We start from the raw sequence: 18,955 nt of genomic DNA, 5'->3' as shown, positions 1-18,955 counted from the left end.
ATTCAAGAAGCACCTGGACAAATATATGAATAGGAAGGGAATAGAGGGATAAGGACCATGTAAGTGAACACAGTTTTAATACGGAAGGGCAAAATGTGTCAGCGTAGGTTTGGAGGGCTAAAGGCCTGTTTCTGCACTGTATCGTTCTTTGTTCTTTGTTGACAATCCTGTTAGTTTAAAATCAGTAATAGGGAAAATGTAATAATTTATAATAAATGTTGTAACAAGTAGAACACTTCAAAAGTTATGGTAGGATTAAACAGATTCAACATGGATTTATGAAAGTGAAATCATGTTTCGCAAAACTGACCCTTTGTTTGAGGAAGTAACTAACAGAAATCATTTAGAGGGAAATTTCAATTCCTGGTCTTCACTTAAATGCCTTCACTTCCACACCCACTTAAAGCCAATGGATTGGTAAAAATGGGATTTTAAGTGATTGGAGATTGCTGTCAATGGCCTAAAGGAATATTAGCCAACAGTAGAGGAGGAGAAATTCAATGGAATTTCAGGAAGCAATCCAGGTGAGAAGTCTAACATTTCCCTGATGGATCAGAAGGATTACATAGACCACCTATTGCCAGTTCTGCATGAATGAATGAATGATTGATTTATTGTCACATATATCTAGGGAGAGCTAGTTAAAAGTGTTTTGCCACAATCCAGTGCCATTTTGAGGTACAAAAGAATAAAAAGAATGTACTTACATGGAGTTCTACAACATCTTTCATCTCTATCCCTGCTTCAGTGTATCTTTGCTGATAAACTGAAGCCCACCTTGTTTTTTTATACCTCACGATTCATCTATTTCAATGCTCAACCTTTATGAATTTGAGTGTATCCAATTTTTCTTGCAGTAACTCAGTGAAATTAAGCCTGTTTACCCCATTCCCTCTTTACTCACTGACTTATTCTGGCTCACCAGGTCCACAAATGACTCAATTTTAAAATTCACATCCTTATGTTTACATCATTCCATGGGCTTGTCCCTCTCTATATTGCCAATGCCTCAAATCTACAATACTCTAAGATTACTGTACCTCTCCAACTGTGTGCACTACACATTCATTTTGCTTTAGTCATCAGTAGCCACTGTCTCACAATTATTTCCTTGCTGTTTTAAAGGTTTTAATTGGCAATTGGGTGGGAAACTAATCATGGACCTTCCCACCACGAGCTTAAATCAGGGCAGAGGTGGGAAAGGAACTTCATCCCCTGCCACCATAATCACCATGGAAGAGGGCATTAAACACACACTCCATGGTAATTTGTGACAGTTCAAATTTTGCCAAGTATTGAATGTCCATTCAAAATAAATGATTCTTTTTAGAGCCAAACCTGATAGCTAATGCAATTTACAGAAAGAGAAAAACTTTACTAGCTTCAAAAATTTTTTTTACAAATTTGGATGGTCATGCCCTGCTTTGAAAAAAATTGAGTCACTTGTCACAATCAAACAAATAGCCTTAAATGACCAACAAGAGAGAATTATTTTGCAATCAATACAGGTCTTCACAACAGGTTTCGTTAAGTCTACTCGTCATTGCAAGATTTCTTTCTTTTATAAATTTGAACATGACTTAAATCTATCAATTCTCAATCTGTGTATACAGCAATTGGCATAGACATTGTCACAAGGTCAGAAAAACTATTCAAACCAACTTTACCCAGCATTCAGTAGAGGGCAGACCAAAATATATAAATATAAATATAGTACAATACATCAACAGCCTTGGTCACGCAAAGCATTAAACAAGCTGGAGTGAGGTGAAAAGACATACGTTCAGTTGTTGGCTGAAAGTCACTCCCATTGTTTCTATGGTAACAATTCCAGTGGGGAAAAAAAAGATGAGTCTTATTGGACATTTCCTGAGGAAGTTAGCCATTTGTCCCTGATTAGATCTCAAGCCACATGGTATGATTTCTTTTTTAGATTGTTTCATGAAAAACACTGATTATTTATTCATCTTCAACCAGTTTCTGGAAATGACTGAATGTTGTTGATTGTAAGGATCATAGATGGAGGAAGAGAAGATTTTTAAAAATCTCTTCCATCTCTATGTTCAAGGCTGAAAATATTTTGAAAAGTTTAATGGGGAGCTAAAAAGCCTGCAATAATTACCTGTACAAAGCAAAACTCCAAAGGTAAAGACAAAATAGAAGTTGCTGGAAAGCTCAGTAGGTCTGGCAGCATCTCTGGAAATAAATCAGAGCTAACATTTTGGGTCAAGTGACCTTTCCTCAGAAATGAGGAAATGGGCTGATAGCAAATCATTTCTCACTGCGCCCAAAACTCTTCACTTTGTAGTTCACACCGTTTTGGAGTCTTGTTTCTTAGCTTTACTTTCACTTGATTTCAAACTGGCAATAGTTTCCAAGTCAATGGAAAATAACAAGCAGCATGATGAAAAACTGCCTGCTGTTTTGCTATGAGCTCATTTTATACTCTGCCATAAAACAATTTTATCTCTATTTTCATTTTTAATCACTTCACTGAACAATGAAGTATATAGAAATAAAAGCAGAAATTGCTGAAAAATCTCAGCAGTTTGGCAGCATCTGTGGAGAGAAAGCAGAGTTAACGGTTTGAGTCCAGTGACCTTCTAAAGAAAGGCATTGCTGAGTCTCTCCAGCAATTTCTGTTTCTGGTTTAATTTCAAAAGCTTTTTCAAACAGTCACATAAGGGCCATGATCAACAGAAAATTGCTGTCCTCATGATTTCCAACTGAACGTGAGGTTTGTTGGGTGAAAGGTTGTCCCACTGCTCCCACCCAGAGGTGGGCAGGACTAACTTCCCCACTACAAGGTTGCTTAAACTACTGTTAAAGTTGGAGAAACTCCATGTGTATTTGTTGTAACAAAAACAGAAACAGCTGGATAGAATCAGCAGGACTGCCAACATCTGTGGACAGAAAGCAGAGTCAACATTTTGGATCCAGTGACCCTTCTTCAGAAAAATGACCCCAAAGTTCTGGTTGCCTTTCAACTTCAATGCAGCACTGTGTATCCTGGCCAACATTTCAGACTCGGGCCTGCTGCAGTACTCCAGTGAGGGTTAGCGCTCGCTAAAAGAGGAGTATTTAATTTTCCATGGGGACCCTGCAGCTTTCAGGACTCAATAATTTTAGATCCTGAGCACTTTGTTCCATGTCCTTCCCCATTCCCACACACTAGACCTTATCATCACATGTTTAGATCAGAGTGGTGCTGGAAAAGCACAGCAGCTCAGGCAGCATCCGAGGAACAGGCAAATTGACGTTTCGGGCAAAAGCCCTTCATCAGGAATGAGAGAGCAGGACAACTTCTTCAAGCTAGGCATCATTGCAAGAGGATTCACAGTAAGGTTAAAATCAACTAGGCAAAAGTGAGGACTGCATATGCTGGAAACCAGAGTTTAGATCAGAGTGGTGCTGGAAAAGCACAGCAGGTCAGGCAGCATCCGAGGAGCAGGAAAATCAATGTTTCGGGCAAAAGCCCTTCATCAGAACCCCTTGCCATCACATGGCCTGCTTTCATCACAGTGAATCCATTTTCACACACTAATGATTCCTCTTAACAACTTTCCTTCTCTTTGGCTCACAATTATTCATTCCCTTGTCTGTCCAGTTGAAGAAGGGTCACTGGACCCAAAATGTTAACTCTGTTTTCTTTCCATAGATGCTGCCAGACCTGCTGAGTTTTCCCAGCAATTTTTATTTCTGATGTTCTCTCTCTCTCTGGGCTCCATTTTCATTTATCATTTATGTTCCCTCCTTCCACCTTTCTTTGTCTTTATCATATATACCAAGCTTTTCCTAGCTGCTATCAGTTCTGAAGAAGGGTCAATGGATCCGAAACATTAATTGTGCTTTATCCCCACAAATGCTGTCAGACCTGCTGAGTTTCTCCAGTAATATTTGTTTTTATTTCAGATTTCCAGCCATTCGCAGCTCTTTGTTTTTTTGGTTATAATGTTGCATTCATTGTAATGTGATTTTAAATTCTGAGACCACCTGGGCTGGTTTGGATTGATTTCAGTCAGACTGTGCTGATTTTAACAGTGCAAACTAATAACAACTGAATGCGAGTTGGAGACAGTAAGGACTGCAGATGCTGGAAGTCAATAGATGTGAAACTGGAAAAGCACAGGAGGTCAGACAACATCTGAGGAGCAGGAAAGTCAATGTTTTGGGCTGAAATGTATTTCAATAACACTGTATTGCTCTCTATAGAATATCCCAAAACCATCATATTGCATGCAATACTTTTAAACTCTAGTCACCTCAGTTATTCTGAGAAATGTCACTGCCGAGGACTCACAATCAGCAATCAGATAAATTACCAGATAAATTATGTTTTGTACTGGGATGAGCTTTGGCCTATCCAATGATTGTCCTGCTCTTCTTCAAGGAGAGTCATTGTATTTTTTACATCTTGTTGCTGAAGCAAGTTTTGAAGCTGTTTAACGTCTCTCCAAAAGAAAATTCCTCAGACAATGTAACACTTCTTTAGTACTACACTCAAATGCCAGCCTGGGTTACGTGCTTAAATCCTAGTATGTAGTTCACACTGTATACATTTCTCATTTAGAGACATGGGTTCTGCACTGAACCAAACTGACAAAGATTGCAAAGTCTAATTCACAAATCCTGAGGGCAATTTCGCTATTCCTTCTGTTTTCTGCAGTATCCTTGAACAAAAATAATTGTTCTCTATAACTACAGTCAGTTCTGCTATAACGCGGTAGTTCTCGTGAAATCCCGTGTTATAAGAAAATCGAATATTGGCAGCATCATTTAAACTAATGGGACCAGAATCGTGCTATAATCAACACATGCTTTAAAACTTTGCACTTTAGAAAGAGTGTACCCAGTTCCGCAATCATGTTATAGTGAATTTGTGTTAACGAAATGTGTATTATAGCAGAATGACCTGTGATTCATTTTAATATGCAGGGTTGGCCATCATTAAATGCATTTTGAAATCACCTTCCTTTGGGATAAATTTCACATCAATCAACAAGTTATGCACATAAAATGTGTTAGAATGAAAGCTGGTTTTCAGGTCATCAGGCTTCTTGGCTGACAGTGGATTTAAGAGGAATCAGCCCATATTGGCATCTATTGGACTTTCTTCCCCCAGTCAGAGCCGCCCGATATTGTTTGTGGTGGCTATGCAAGTGGAGAAATTAGAGCATAATAATACTATTTATTTTTATATTCAATGGTGATAATAATGGTTCATTCGCATATTTGTCAGTGCAAGACAATAGACAGCAGGTATAGAAAGCAGTGAGCCTTTAATGAATGAAGGCTTCCCTAGTTAGTCTTGTAGTTGTTGATCTGTTGCTGACTATGATGCAACTGGATCATACTCTGCCTCAAAGTTTTGACGTTAATCAGCCTCTGCTTCAACTTGCTGTACATAGCTTTGCAGGAAACCAATAGTTCACCTGTAGGCATGCAAACTGAATTGTCACCTGTATTTTACAGTAAGAATACAGACAGAGTGCAGGAAATCCTCAAGGACGAAGGTGAAGAGCCAAAGGTGGTGGTACATGTCAGCACAAATGATGCCGGGAAGAAGAGGAGGAACATACTATAGTGGGACTTCGGAGAACTAGGAAGAAGGCTGAAAAGAAGGACGTCCAGGGTGGTTATCTCCGGTTTGCTTCAGTTCCTCGGGCTGGTGAGGCCAGAAACAGGGAGATAATGGACTTGAACATGTGGCTGGGGAACTGGTACGGGAAGCAAGGATTTAAATTCTTGGATCACTGGGGTATGTTTTGTGATAAGCATAAATTATGCAAGAGAGATGGTTTGCACCTTAATAGGTTAGGAACCAGCATTCTGGCAGGCAGGTTTGCTACTGCAACACAGATACATTTAAACTAGGTAGAGTGGGGAGGGGACAAACTGGATGTTTAAGAAGGAAATTGAAGGGAAAGTTGGAACAAGGGAAGTCAAGAAAGACAACTGTATCAATGAGGCAGAAAACTCAGAAAGGGATCATGCTGCAAGGTTGAGTGAAATAGGAGTTGATGGGAAGGGTGAGGACAGTAACAAATTAGAAATACTATATATGAATGCACGAAACATTAGAAATAAGATGGATGAGCTTGAGGCTCTTTTGGAAATTGGCAGATACGATATTGTGGGGATAACTGAGACATGGCTTCAAGTGGACAGGGCCTGGGAAATGAATATTCAAGGCTACACGTGCTATCGTAAGGACAGACTGACGGGCAGAGGGGTGGGGTGGCCATATTGGTAGGGGATGATATTCAGTCCCTTGCATGGGGGGACCTAGAATCAGGGGATGTAGAGTCAGTGTGGATAGAGCTGAGAAATACTAAGGGTAAAAAGACCCTCTTGGGAGTTATCTACAGGCCCCCAAACAGTACTATGGATGTCGGATGGAAGTTGAATCAGGAGCTGAAATTGGCCTGTCACAAAGATGTTACTACAGTTGTTATGGGGGATTTCAACATGCAGGTAGACTGGGAGAATCAGGATGGTATTGGAACTCAAGAAAGAGACTTTGTGGAGTGCCTCTGAGATCGATTCTTAGAACTGCTGGTGCTGGAGCCTACCAGGGAGAAGGCAATTCTGGATCTGGTATTGTGCAATGAACCAGAATTGATCAGGGACCTTGAAGTGAAGGAGCCATTGGGAAGTAGTGACCATAATACAATAACCTTCAGTCTGCCATTTGAGAGGGAGAGGGTACAATCGGAAGTGACAATATTTCTGTTGAATAAAGGGAACTATGGAGCTATGAGGGAGGAGCTGGCCAAAGTTCAATGGTGCAATACCTTAGCAGGGATGACAGTGGAGGTAACAATGGTGGATATTTCTGTGTATAATGCAGAAGATGCAGGATCAGTTCATTCCAAAAAGGAAGAAAGATCCTAGGAGGAGGCATGGGTGGCCGTGGCTGACGAGGGAAGTTAAGAAACATATAAAGTTAAAAGAGAAAAAGTATAACATAGCAAAGATAAGTGGGAAAACGGAGTACTGGGAAGCTTTTAAAGAACAACAGAGGATTACTAAGAAGGAAATATGCAGAGAAAACATGAGGAACAAATGTAAACTGGCCAAAAATATAAAGGAGGATAATAAAAGCTTTTTTAGGTATGTGAAAGGCAAAAAAATGGTTAAGACTAAAATTGGGCTCTTGAAGACAGAAACAGGGGAATATATTACAGGGAACAAAGAAATGGCAGAAGAATTGAATTGGTACTTCAAATCTGTGTTCACTGGGGAAGACACAAGCAATCTCCCTGAGGTAACAGTGGCTGAAGGACCTGAACTTAAGGGAATTGATATTTGCCAGGAATTGATGTTGGAGTGACTGTTAGGTCTAAAGGGTGATAAGTCCCTTGGGCCTGATGGTCTACATCCCAGGGTACTGAAGGAGGTGGCACGAGAAATCGTGGATGCGTTGGTGATTATTTTCCAGAATTTGATAGATTCGGGATCAGTTCCTGCGGATTGGAGGGTGGCTAATGTTGTATCACTTTTTCAGAAAGGTGAGAGAGAGAAAACAGGAAATTATAGACCAATTAGTCTGACCTCAGTGGTGGGAAAGATGCTGGAGTCTATTATAAAGGAAGAAATTACGACACATCTGGATAGTAGTAACAGGATAGGTCAGAGTCAGCATGGATTTATGAAGGGGAAATCATGCTTGACTAATCTTCTGGAATTTTTTGAGGATGTAACTCTGAAGATGGACGAGGGAGATCCAGTAGATGTAGTGTACCTGGACTTTCAGAAAGCTTTTGCTAAAGTCCCACATAGGAGGTTAGTGAGCAAAATTAGGGTGCATGGTACTTGGGGCAAAGTACTAACTTGGATTGAAAGTTGGTTGGCTGATAGGAAACAAAGAGTAGTGATAAACGGCTCCATTTCAGAATGGCAGGCAGTAACCAGTGGGGTACCACAGGGATCAGTGCTGGGACCGCAGCTTGGGTGGCAGGATGAAATGTGAGGAGGATGTTAGGAGATTACAGGGTGGCCTGGACAAGTTAGGTGAGTGGTCAGATGCATGGCAGATGCAGTTTAATGTGGATAAATGTATGGTTATCCACTTTGGTGGCAAGAACAGGAAGGCAGATTACTACCTCAATGGAATCAATTTAGGTAAAGGGGCAGTACAGAGAGATCTGGGTGTTCTTGTACACAAGTCAATGAAGGCAAGCATGCAGGTACAGCAGGTAGTGAAGAAGGCTAATAGCATGCTGGCCTTCATAACAAGAGGGATTGAGTATAGAAGCAAAGAGGTTCTTCTGCAGCTGTACAGGGCCCTGGTGAGACCACACCTGGAGTATTGTGTGCAGTTCTGGTCTCTAATTTTGAGGAAAGACATTCCGGCTATTGAGGGAGTGCAGCGTAGGTTCACGAGGTCAATTCCTGGAATGGCGGGGCTACCTTACATGAAAGACTGGAACGACTGGGCTTGTATACCCTTGAGTTTAGAAGACTGAGAGGGGAACTGATTGAGACATATAAGATTATTAAAGGATTGGACACTCTGGAGGCAGGAAACATGTTTCCGTTGATGGGTGAGTGCCGAACCAGAGGACACAGCTTAAAAATACGGGGTAGACCATTTAGGACAGAGATGAAGAGAAACATCTTCACCCAGAGAGTGGTGGCTGTGTGGAATGCTCTGCCCCAGAGGGCAGTGGAGGCCCAGTCTCTAGATTCATTTCAGGAAGAGTTGAATAGAGCTCTCAAGGATTGTGGAATCAAGGGTTATGGAGATAGGGCAGGAACAGGATACTGATTAAGGATGATCAGCCATGATCATATTGAATGATGATGCAGGCTCGAAGGGCAGAATGGCCTACTCCTGCACCTATTGTCTATTGAATACAATAAAATAAAGTGAAAAGCTTCTGTTTGTTGCCACATTTCGGTGCCATTTTGAATAATTTCAGAAGAAGGAAGGAAAGATCTAGCTTAAAGACAGTTCACCAGTCCTGAGCCAGCTTATCACTATCAAGATGCCTGAGCCACCAGTTCTCCACAACCACTTTGCTGCCATCTACACTGGACCCAAACAACATCGAAATTGCTGATTCTCAGGTGCCATCTTTCGCTGCTGGACCAATACTCCTCCTACACTGCCAATGTAGCAGCCACCAATTCTAATGTCAGGCCTTGTGTTCACCCTGAAAATATAAGCAAGGGCTCACCTAAGGTCGTGTTGGGCCAGCTTGAGGGTTGTGATGGGGCCTCACCATCTCCGATGCTGTCTGAAGTTAGGGCAAGAGGTATGTAAAAGTATAGAAAGAATAATTTCCCAGAATTCACTGGACTCTGGGGTGGTTCTGGCATATTGGAAAATAGCTAATATGACATCTCTGTTTAAAAAAATTGGTAGATGCTGTGCAGAGGGTCCTGGATGTCCTTGTGAATGAATCACAAAAAGTTTGCAGGTGCAGCAGTTAATTAATAAGGAAAATGGAATATTGTCCTTCATTGTTATAAGGATGGAGTTTAAAAGTAGAGAGTCTATGCTACAGCTGTATAGGTTGCTGGTGACACCACACATGGCGTATAGTTTTGGTCTCTTTACTTAAGAAAGAATGCATTGGCACTAGAGGGGGTGCTGAGGAGGTTCACTAGGTCGATTAGATTAGATTAGATTAGATTACTTACAGTGTGGAAACAGGCCCTTCTGCCCAACAAGTCCACTCCGTCCCGCCGAAGCGCAACCCACCCATACCCCTACATCTACCCCTATACCGAACACTACGGGCAATTTAGCATGGCCAATTCACCTGACCTGCACATCTTTGGACTGTGGGAGGAAACCGGAGCACCCGGAGTAAACCCACGCAGACACGGGGAGAATGTGCAAACTCCACACAGTCGTCTGAGGCAGGAATTGAACCCGGGTCTCTGGTGCTCTGGTGCTAACCACTGTGCCACCGTGCCGCCCGGATTTGAGAAGGTTGCCTTCGGAGGAAAGATTGAGTGGACTGCACTATATCCATTGGAATTTAGAAGAATGAGAGTTGGTCTGATAGAAACATATAAAATTATGAAGGGAATTGATAAGATAGAAACAGGGAGTTTGCTTCCACTGGCAGGTAAAACTAGAATTACAGGGCAAAGCCTCAAAATAAGGGGGAGCAGCTTTAAGACTGTGTTGAGGAGGAACTTCTTCACTCAAAGGATTGTGAATCTGAGAAATTCCCTGCCCAGTGAAGCAGTTGAGGCTACCACGTTGAATGTTTTTAAGGCAAAGATGGATAGATTTTTGAATAGTAAAGGAATTAAGGGTTGTAGTGAGCAGGCAGTTAAGTGGAGCTGAGTCCACATAAAGATCAGCCATGATCTTTTTGAATGGCAGAGCAGGTTTGACAGGCCAGATGGCCCACTCCTGCTCCTATTTCTTAAATTCTTACATTCATATTATTGTATTTCTGGGCCATCTTGCACTGCTTGGGCTTAGCTTCCATTTGCAGAAAGTCACATTTAGTTTATTGCTTTCCTTTTCTTCATTTCTTTCACAAGAGTTGACACATATTATTAGCAAAGAAAGATATACGTGAATTTGCTTTCAACAGAACACATCTTAGTGCAGCTGCAGATTCTCCACTGGCTGAGGTAAGTTAATGTCCAGGATTTTCATTGCCTCCTCTTCAAATGGTTTCCATTAGTCCTTCATCTGCAGCTCATCCATTATAGATATTAATGAAAAATCTTCTGCTGCATAAGGAACTAAAATATCAATGCTATGTTACATCCACCTATTATTCCTACTCCATTCATGCTACTGCTAAGCTATCAAGGACAGAAATCAAGTAGAAGAGATAAAATTCTCTCATGCTTCATATTGTGAGTCAAACTATTGAGATATGAATACAGAACTAATATCAACTTAACTTGAATGCATCCCATATTATTTCCAACAGCTTTTTTGGTGTTTCTAATTACCAACAGAAGGTACACTTTCTGTCACTGTTAATTCCTGAAGTAAAATGTGAAAATAAATCTGTAGCAAATTCTAATGCTACTTATATATGAGATTCACTTTGAAATAAAATTCCATGAAACAGCATTGTTACTGTCCCCTGACAATTAACAATTGTGTTCTTTGCATACATAAATCTACAGACTTGGATCTAAATCCAAGCAGAGCAGAGGATGAAGCTCTAGAAGTGTCGTAATGTTTAATGTACAGAAAGTGGAAGGAAAAGATGAATTGTGAAGTTATGAATGGATAACCTTATAATGAAAACAATCTTTTATCACAGAACAAATGCAAGAAGAATATTGACAGTAATTGCAATCATTTATAATCAATGATCTTGTTTCCCGTGAATATATGCTTTCAAACCACATTCTTATTAAGACAAACACTTTGATATTATTTTTATTGTAGTTTAATTCCTAATGATATCCATGTTCTTGTTAAGCTCAGGGCATGCCAGGGAGACATTGTTCTGTGATTTGTCAGGAGATCATGTGTCTTTCAATAAAAACAGATGCAGCATATGTATTGTTTTTGCTGACATTTCTTTCTTTGCTGGAAAATCCTTCAAAATCTTAGCAGGAATTGGCTAAGTGTCATTTTCATTGAGTTTCCTGGAAGATTGCCTGCTGCAAAAAGGAGGAATTTTCTCAAGTGATCATCCCAAACTCCACCCTCTCATCGGATGCTAGCCCAATTCTCCCATTTTGCCAGAGACACACATACTCCCCATTGTCAGGATATCCTGGGATCTCTGTTGCTGGATAATTTTCCAAACTCAGCTGCACACCCAGTCAAGCATTGGAACTGCTCTCCATTGTGCATATAATAAAAGCAAAATAGTTTGTCTCATTGCACATAGGTAATATGGCTGACATTTTCTTGCTTCAAAAACTGCACATTCTTACCCCAATTAGCACCATGGAACTCATCTGTCCTTAGCTACATTCAGATTTACAACCTTCAATCAAGAACCTATTCATTTCTGTCTTAGATATACTCAATGATGTGGCCACCACCGCCCTCTGTGGCAGTGAGTTCCACAGATTCACCACCCTCTGGCTGAAGAAATTCCTCCTCACCTCAGTTCTCATGGGATTGCATTCTGAGGCTGTGCCCTTGGGTCCTACCATCTCCCACTATTGGAAAATCTTCTCCAATGTCCACTCTGCTCAGGCCTTTCTGTATTCTTCAGTTTCAATGAGAATCCACCCCCATCTATCTAAACTCCATCGAGTACAGATCCAGAGTTGTCAACTGTTCCTCATATGATAAGCCCTTCATCCTTGGGATCATTCTTGTAAGCATCCTCTGGTTCCCTTCCAACACATCCTTCCTTAGATACGAGGCCCAAAACTGCTCACAATATTCCAATTGCGGTCTGACCAGAGTCTTATATGGCCTCAGCATTATATCTCTGCTCTTGTATTCCAGACCTCTTGAAATGAATGCAAACATTGCTTTTGCTTTCCTAACTGCCATGTTAACCTTAAGAAAATCTTGAACTAGAACTCCCAAGTCCCTTTGTGCTTCAGATTTCCAAAGCCTTTCCCCATTTAGAAAAAAGTCTACACCTCTATTATTCTTACCAAAGTACATAAACTCACACTTTCCCACATTATATTCTATCTGCCACTTCTTTGCCCACTCTCCTAACCTGCCCAAGGCCACGCACCTTCTCAACAGTAACTATCTTTATGGTATCTGCAGATGATGCCCTCATTTCCTTTGTGCAGGTCATAAATGTATAATATGAATATTGTGGTCCCAACTTTGATACAGAACTCCACTGGTCACCAGCTTACATCCTGAAAAAGACCCCTTCATCTCTACCTTCTGCCAACCAATCCTATGTCCATGCCAGTACCTTGGCATAGCCTCTTATCTCATTGAACAGCCTCCTTCAGGTACTTTGTTCACACTCCCCACACCCAAGAATACCCACCCCCACCCTAAAGCCATCCTGAATCTGCAAGTCCATTTCTATTTCCCAATCCCTGGAGTAGTGCGGAAGTGTAAGTGAATTGGAGAAGTGCCATGATGATGGGAGAGGCTAGCAAATGTCAGGTGACAAGGTGTGTGGACATGAGGAGCGTGCAGTCATTGGCCTTGGAGAATGCCTTTAGGTGTTAGGGCCAGGAATCCAAGATGAAAGTCCAGAGGAGCAAGTAGCTAGCTGGAGTTGCCAGGTAACCGCTCTGACTTTCATGTTTGGAATTGTTCCTGTCAAAGTGATAAAGAGTGGTAATCCCTATTAAAAGGCCTCTCACCACTCAGTAGCGAAAATCTTGTCTTGACATCCAGAACTTAATTAGATAATGTGATTTTTTTGGTCTTGAGGTGTCTCAATGGACATCTCATCCAATTTTCCCAAATTTCTTGCCCGAGCCCACATTGTTCATGGGTGGAGATGATTCCATCTCGAGTCCATGAGCAATAAGGCTTTGTGATTCACTTTTGAGTATCTTAATTGTGCTGTGCTATCCTTTCTTTGAAAACCACCAGGAAGCTAGGAGGTTATGTTCAAAGAGTGAGTGACTTTGCGTAGATTGAGAGAGAAATTTGATAGATGAATTCAAAATCGGTAGGTGGTCTAGTCAGAGTAAATCAGGGGAATTGTTCCCAATTGCAAAAGGGTCAAGAACAAGAGCACACAGACTTAAAGGTAATGAGCAAAAGAACCATGAGTGACAGGGAGATGCAACAAATGGATGGTCTGAAATGCTGATGGATGCAAATTCATTTGTGGTTTTCAAAACAAATTGGACAAGCACCCAAAAAACAAGTGTGCTCTATAAGTGTGCCATGATTAAAAAAAAAAGCTCAATTTCACTTGCAGATAGTTGGCATGTACTTAACAGAGAAAATAATGACCTCTTGTGCCAGAATCATTCTATGATTCTATTCTACATAGAAATGCATCTGTAGACATTTAGAATGTCCCATCATTTAATATCCTCGTTGTGACAATTATCACTATGCTCTGTTCAGATATGGTGCAGATTACATTTCATCAGCACAATTTATCACCTATGCCCTGAAAGCATTAATAAAACAGGCACAAAACAATACAGATCATTAGTATAAATATTTGAGTAAACTAAGATCAATGCCAACTCCCAAGATGCTTTATAGCAAAGTGTATCGGACTTCCACACATAACACCTAAATTGTCTCACACAGTGGAAACAATTCCCACTCTCATAATCATAGCCAGAAATGCATCAACACAAAAAGCTTCAACAAACTCTATTTATCTCTTTGCCAGACATAAATATTTTTAGAGTTGATTTTGGAATTGTTAGTGAACAATTTATTTTGCAAATAATCTTGAAACACAAGAAATGATTAATACTGAACTTTTGCCACATTACTCTGTTTCTTTTTTCCATCTTCTATTTGTGAAAATATGACAGATATAATGAAATAATTCTCTGAATCAAAATTCAAGTTGAAGAAAGCAAGGCTTTGTCATACCCACTTTAATATAAATGTACAATTGTGAAACAAAACTGCAACTATGACTGCCCATGGAATCTCCAACACATTTGCTGATGTAAAAACGGCATGCTTTTATTTTTCTGTATTTTTGATCAGGACTGAAAGGGGAAAAACATTGTTTTGAAAGTTAGGGCTTGTTTAAAGATTACTGCATGCTTTTGAAAGAAACTGATACTCATTGATTCCACATGATTACACAGTTGCTGACTCAAAGGGTAGTAAGAAAATGGTATAGATGAGCTGAAGCCACGTTTGTGCACAAATGTAGATCCAGCCTGCTGCAAGCATCTGCCTGGCCTGTAAACGAGTGACCAGTTATCAATGACAAAGCCCTTCTGCCTACCAGCAATGATGTGATTAGTTCTCAGGTAACTGAGTAGCTTGGGACTGTGAATAAGATTTAGAGAACCCTTTGGGTGTATACCACCTCTCTCTGTCCTTTGTAGCAAAAGCCACTTGAAGCCTGAATAAAACCAGTTTATTTCTGTTTCATCAGTTGTAGTAAGCTATTCAATGAATAAGGCAGGGACCATTATGAGAGTGAAGTGTCATCTTGAGCCGACTGTAAACCATTGAAAGTATCGAGAGAAGGAAAATCAAGAAGCAGCATTCTGATCAGCCCAGAGACAAACTTAGCAGATCCTGTGAACAAGAACCACTGAACTATTTTCCTAGTCTTTACCTCTGCATAATACCTATGCCTATGTATATCTTTACCAGGCTTCAATATCCTGACTGTGACATTCCTGATTCTGGTCTGTATATCCTTATTGTGACATTCCTGATTTCAGTCTGTTTAGGTAGTGTCAGGTTACTTTACTTATATCCTCAAACCATTTTAAAAAGAGTAGAGGACATCATAGATCATTAACAAATATGTGTTTAATCTAATTTCAGAGCCAATTTCATGGCAATGTGTAAGGGACTTTCATGCATAATACCTAAAATTTCTACTCAAGTTAAGTGTAGCCAGAAATATATCAATAGAGTAAGCTACACAAGATTCAAGGTTCAAGTCAGGAGCATTATAAAATACTCACATGCATCTGATTTGCTGGAGCTGTGCAGTAATCAGAATGTCTAAATCATTCAAGAGAGAGCAATTATTTAATTAGCACCATGCAACTGAACTTTGATCTAGAGGCAAGTCATAACATGTCTGAATGTTCTGATTAAAAAAAACCTGTAGCCTGGGTCCTAATATACTCTTACCCAGCGTGTCCAGCAGAGGTTCACATGGTTGATCCCTGGAATGGTAGGCCCAATATACGATGAACGGCTGAGGATCCTGGGATTGTATTCATTAGAGTTCAGAAGGTTGAGGGGAGATCTAATTGAAACTTACAAGATAATGCATGGCTTAGAAAGAGTGGACACTGAGAATTTGTTTTCGTCAGGTGCGGATACTAGGACACATGGACTCAGCCTTAGAATTAGATGGGGTCAATTTCAAATGGAAATGAGGAGATATTTCTTCAGCCAGAGAGTGTTGGGCTTGTGGAATTCATTGCCATGGAGCGCAGTGGAGGCCGGGATGTTAAATGTCTTCAATGATTGATAAATTCTTAATCTCACAAGGAATTAAGGGATAAGGGGAAAGTGCAGGTAAGTGGCATTGAAATGACAATCAGCCATGATTAAATGGTAGAATGGACTTGATCGGCCGAATGGCCTTACTTCCACTCCTATGTCTTATGGTCTTATGGTCTTATTGCCTGGAATTGAAAACTAGGATTGATGACCACAAGGTCATTATCAACTATCTCAAAAACCATCCAGTTCACAGTGTCCTTTAGCAAAGGAAAACTATCATCCAAACTCACGTGCAGGTTAGGTGTTTTAGCCACGGAAAATGCAGGGTTATAGGGATATGATATGCTCATAGGTTTGGGTAGATGCTCTCTGGAGAATCGGTGTGGACTCAATGTTTCTAGACTGTAGGGATTCTATGATTGTATGATTCTATAACCAAATTGACTCTCAACTGCCCTCAAGTTGCTAAACAAGCAATTCAACAAATACAGGTATAGCCTTGCAGCAATGCCCACATTGCACAGAAGAATAAAAAGAGAAAAGAATCACAATACATGCAGAATTGAATTTGTCAGTTGTTATCTTGCCTTGCCTGGCAGGTTATCAAGTTATAAAAACAGGGGAAAATCCAGTGAATGTCTCTGACAATAAAATACAATGAATGCTGGATTGAAATGTAAGAGCATGAAACATTGGAGTTGTTCATATGTAAATGTGGCCTGTGCTCAACACTATGACAGTGCAGTGCAGTTTTTGAAGGAAGCACTGCCTGGTGCAACAGTCTGCGGTACTTTTAAAGCTACTTGCATCCTGAGAGAGTTGATGAATGACCTTGGACCTCCTTCAAGGCCTTTGATAAGACAGACATTATTTTTAAAAATGCCTACCTGCAAAGCAGATCAATACTGGCATCAATAAGTTGATGAGTTGCTTGAGTTCTTTGCTGATAAAGAAAAGAGGTCAGATCAGCAGCTGTGATGGATTCTGTAGTTGGATAGTTTGTGTTCTCTTACAGGTAGGTTTCTCAGAACAGCAGATTTAGAAGAGACAAAGAGAAAATGTCTAATGCTACTCATGTTCTGTGATTTTGGCAATTTTTGCATGATTTTCTTCCAACAGAACACTAAGAACAAAGAAGAGTACAGCACAGGAACAGACCCATCAGCCCTTCAAGCCCGCACTGACACATTTTGCCCTTCCATATTAACACTGTCTTCACTTACAGGAGCCATATCCCTCTATTCCCTTCCCATTTATGTTTTTGTCCAGGTGCAACATGAATGCTGCTAGTGTGTCTGTTTCTACCACCTCCCCTGGCACGCATTCACCACCCTTTGTGTGAAAAACTTGCCTCACACATCTCTTTTAAATTCCTCTCCCCTACTGTACCTTATCTCTTAGTAATTGTCCCCTCCACCCTGGGGAAAAAGCCACATACTTTCCACTCTATCCATGCCATTCACAATCTTTAAAACTTCTATCAGGTGGCTCCTCAAACTCCTGCATTTCAGTGAGAACAAATCCAGTTTATCCAATCTTTTTTCGTAACTAGAAAATGTACTTCTTGATGTTCTGTGGTGTTCTCTGTTTCTAAAAGAACCCATTTCTCTCTTTGCTTCCTCATCATGGGACTTGTCGATGCAACTTCTCATTTGTTCCCTTTTTTGCTCTTGCTGCTAAAGCATTGAACTAACCTGCTCAATGGTTTTAAAAGCTTCATTTAGTCACATGTAAACAAAACATCAGACATGCTATCATCGTTCACAGAACTCAAAAATTAAATTGGAATTAGGTCCTTCCCTCCTTCACCTATACAATTACAAATCACACTTTTGAGCTAAATATGGTTGTGTCTGCTTTAGAATGAAAGTTCCCAAATAATAAGTTCATAATATATCATGAACATACATTACACCTACTAACCAAATAAATAATAAAAACATGACACCAAACACAAACACAATTAAGATGTTTAAATAAGTGGTAGGTGTTTGTATAGGAAGGGAAGTAAAGGCATTTGCAGTTTAAAGTCCTTTGAGTCTGAGATATTAGATTTTAAACCAGAGTCCTGCTAATTTAGCTGTTTGTTTCAGCAGAAGCAAAGTTTGTCAATATTAAGTTCTCATTGGTTTCTGTGCCAAGTTGTTTTTAATCGTGTATTGTTTTTTGAGATTAAAGAGGGAGAAGGAGGGAAGAGCTTTCAGTATTTTTAATGTTGCCCACATTTCTTTCTCTCTTTGCTGCTCAATGTAAGCTACTGGAATATGTTTTATTTCTACCTCTGAGGTTTAGCTCCATTATCTTTATCAAATTGAAAATTATGCAGATAACCTTTTATCTCCTTTGAACCTGTAGTCAGGTTATTACAGCTGCTAAATTAGGTTAGGTATTTATCGTTTTTAAAACCATTTCTAGTCAATGAAATATCTCAGCCACAACAATTGAATGAGGGAGGTTGTGTATTGATAGTCAATCATTCAACATAACCATAACATGGTTAATTATTCCACAATTTAGGACTAAACTTACGTACTGTCATTTAGCTCAGGCAATCAACTTTTGAAAAGCTGTTCGCAATTAATGCAAGTGCTTTCCACTTTGATGTTTGCTGAGGCAGGACATGCTGTTTTAGAAGGGCCCATTGTGTTGCCGAAGGATAGATGCATTCCAGAAGTCTCCCTTTTAAGATTTCAAACTCAGACATGGTTCAATAAGTTTTGAAAGATAGACATGATGTGATGTGATCTCTTTCTTGAAAGGGGGTTTTTTAAATTTAATTTTCAATCTACAATTTTTAAAAGCAGAAATGTCCTTTTAACATGATTTCTTAAAAACCTGTAATACTAGACAGCATATTAATAACATAATTAACTTCATCATATGTTTGTGAAAATAATTTTATAATACATTGCTAGCATTTTTGTGCTAATTCTATTATGATACATGCATATT

This window comes from Chiloscyllium plagiosum, unplaced genomic scaffold, assembly GCF_037043375.1.
Source record: "Chiloscyllium plagiosum isolate Xiang-an unplaced genomic scaffold, Cpla_swu_hap1 HiC_scaffold_7, whole genome shotgun sequence".
NCBI lineage: Eukaryota > Metazoa > Chordata > Chondrichthyes > Orectolobiformes > Hemiscylliidae > Chiloscyllium > Chiloscyllium plagiosum.
Note: the sequence above shows the minus strand (reverse complement) of the source record.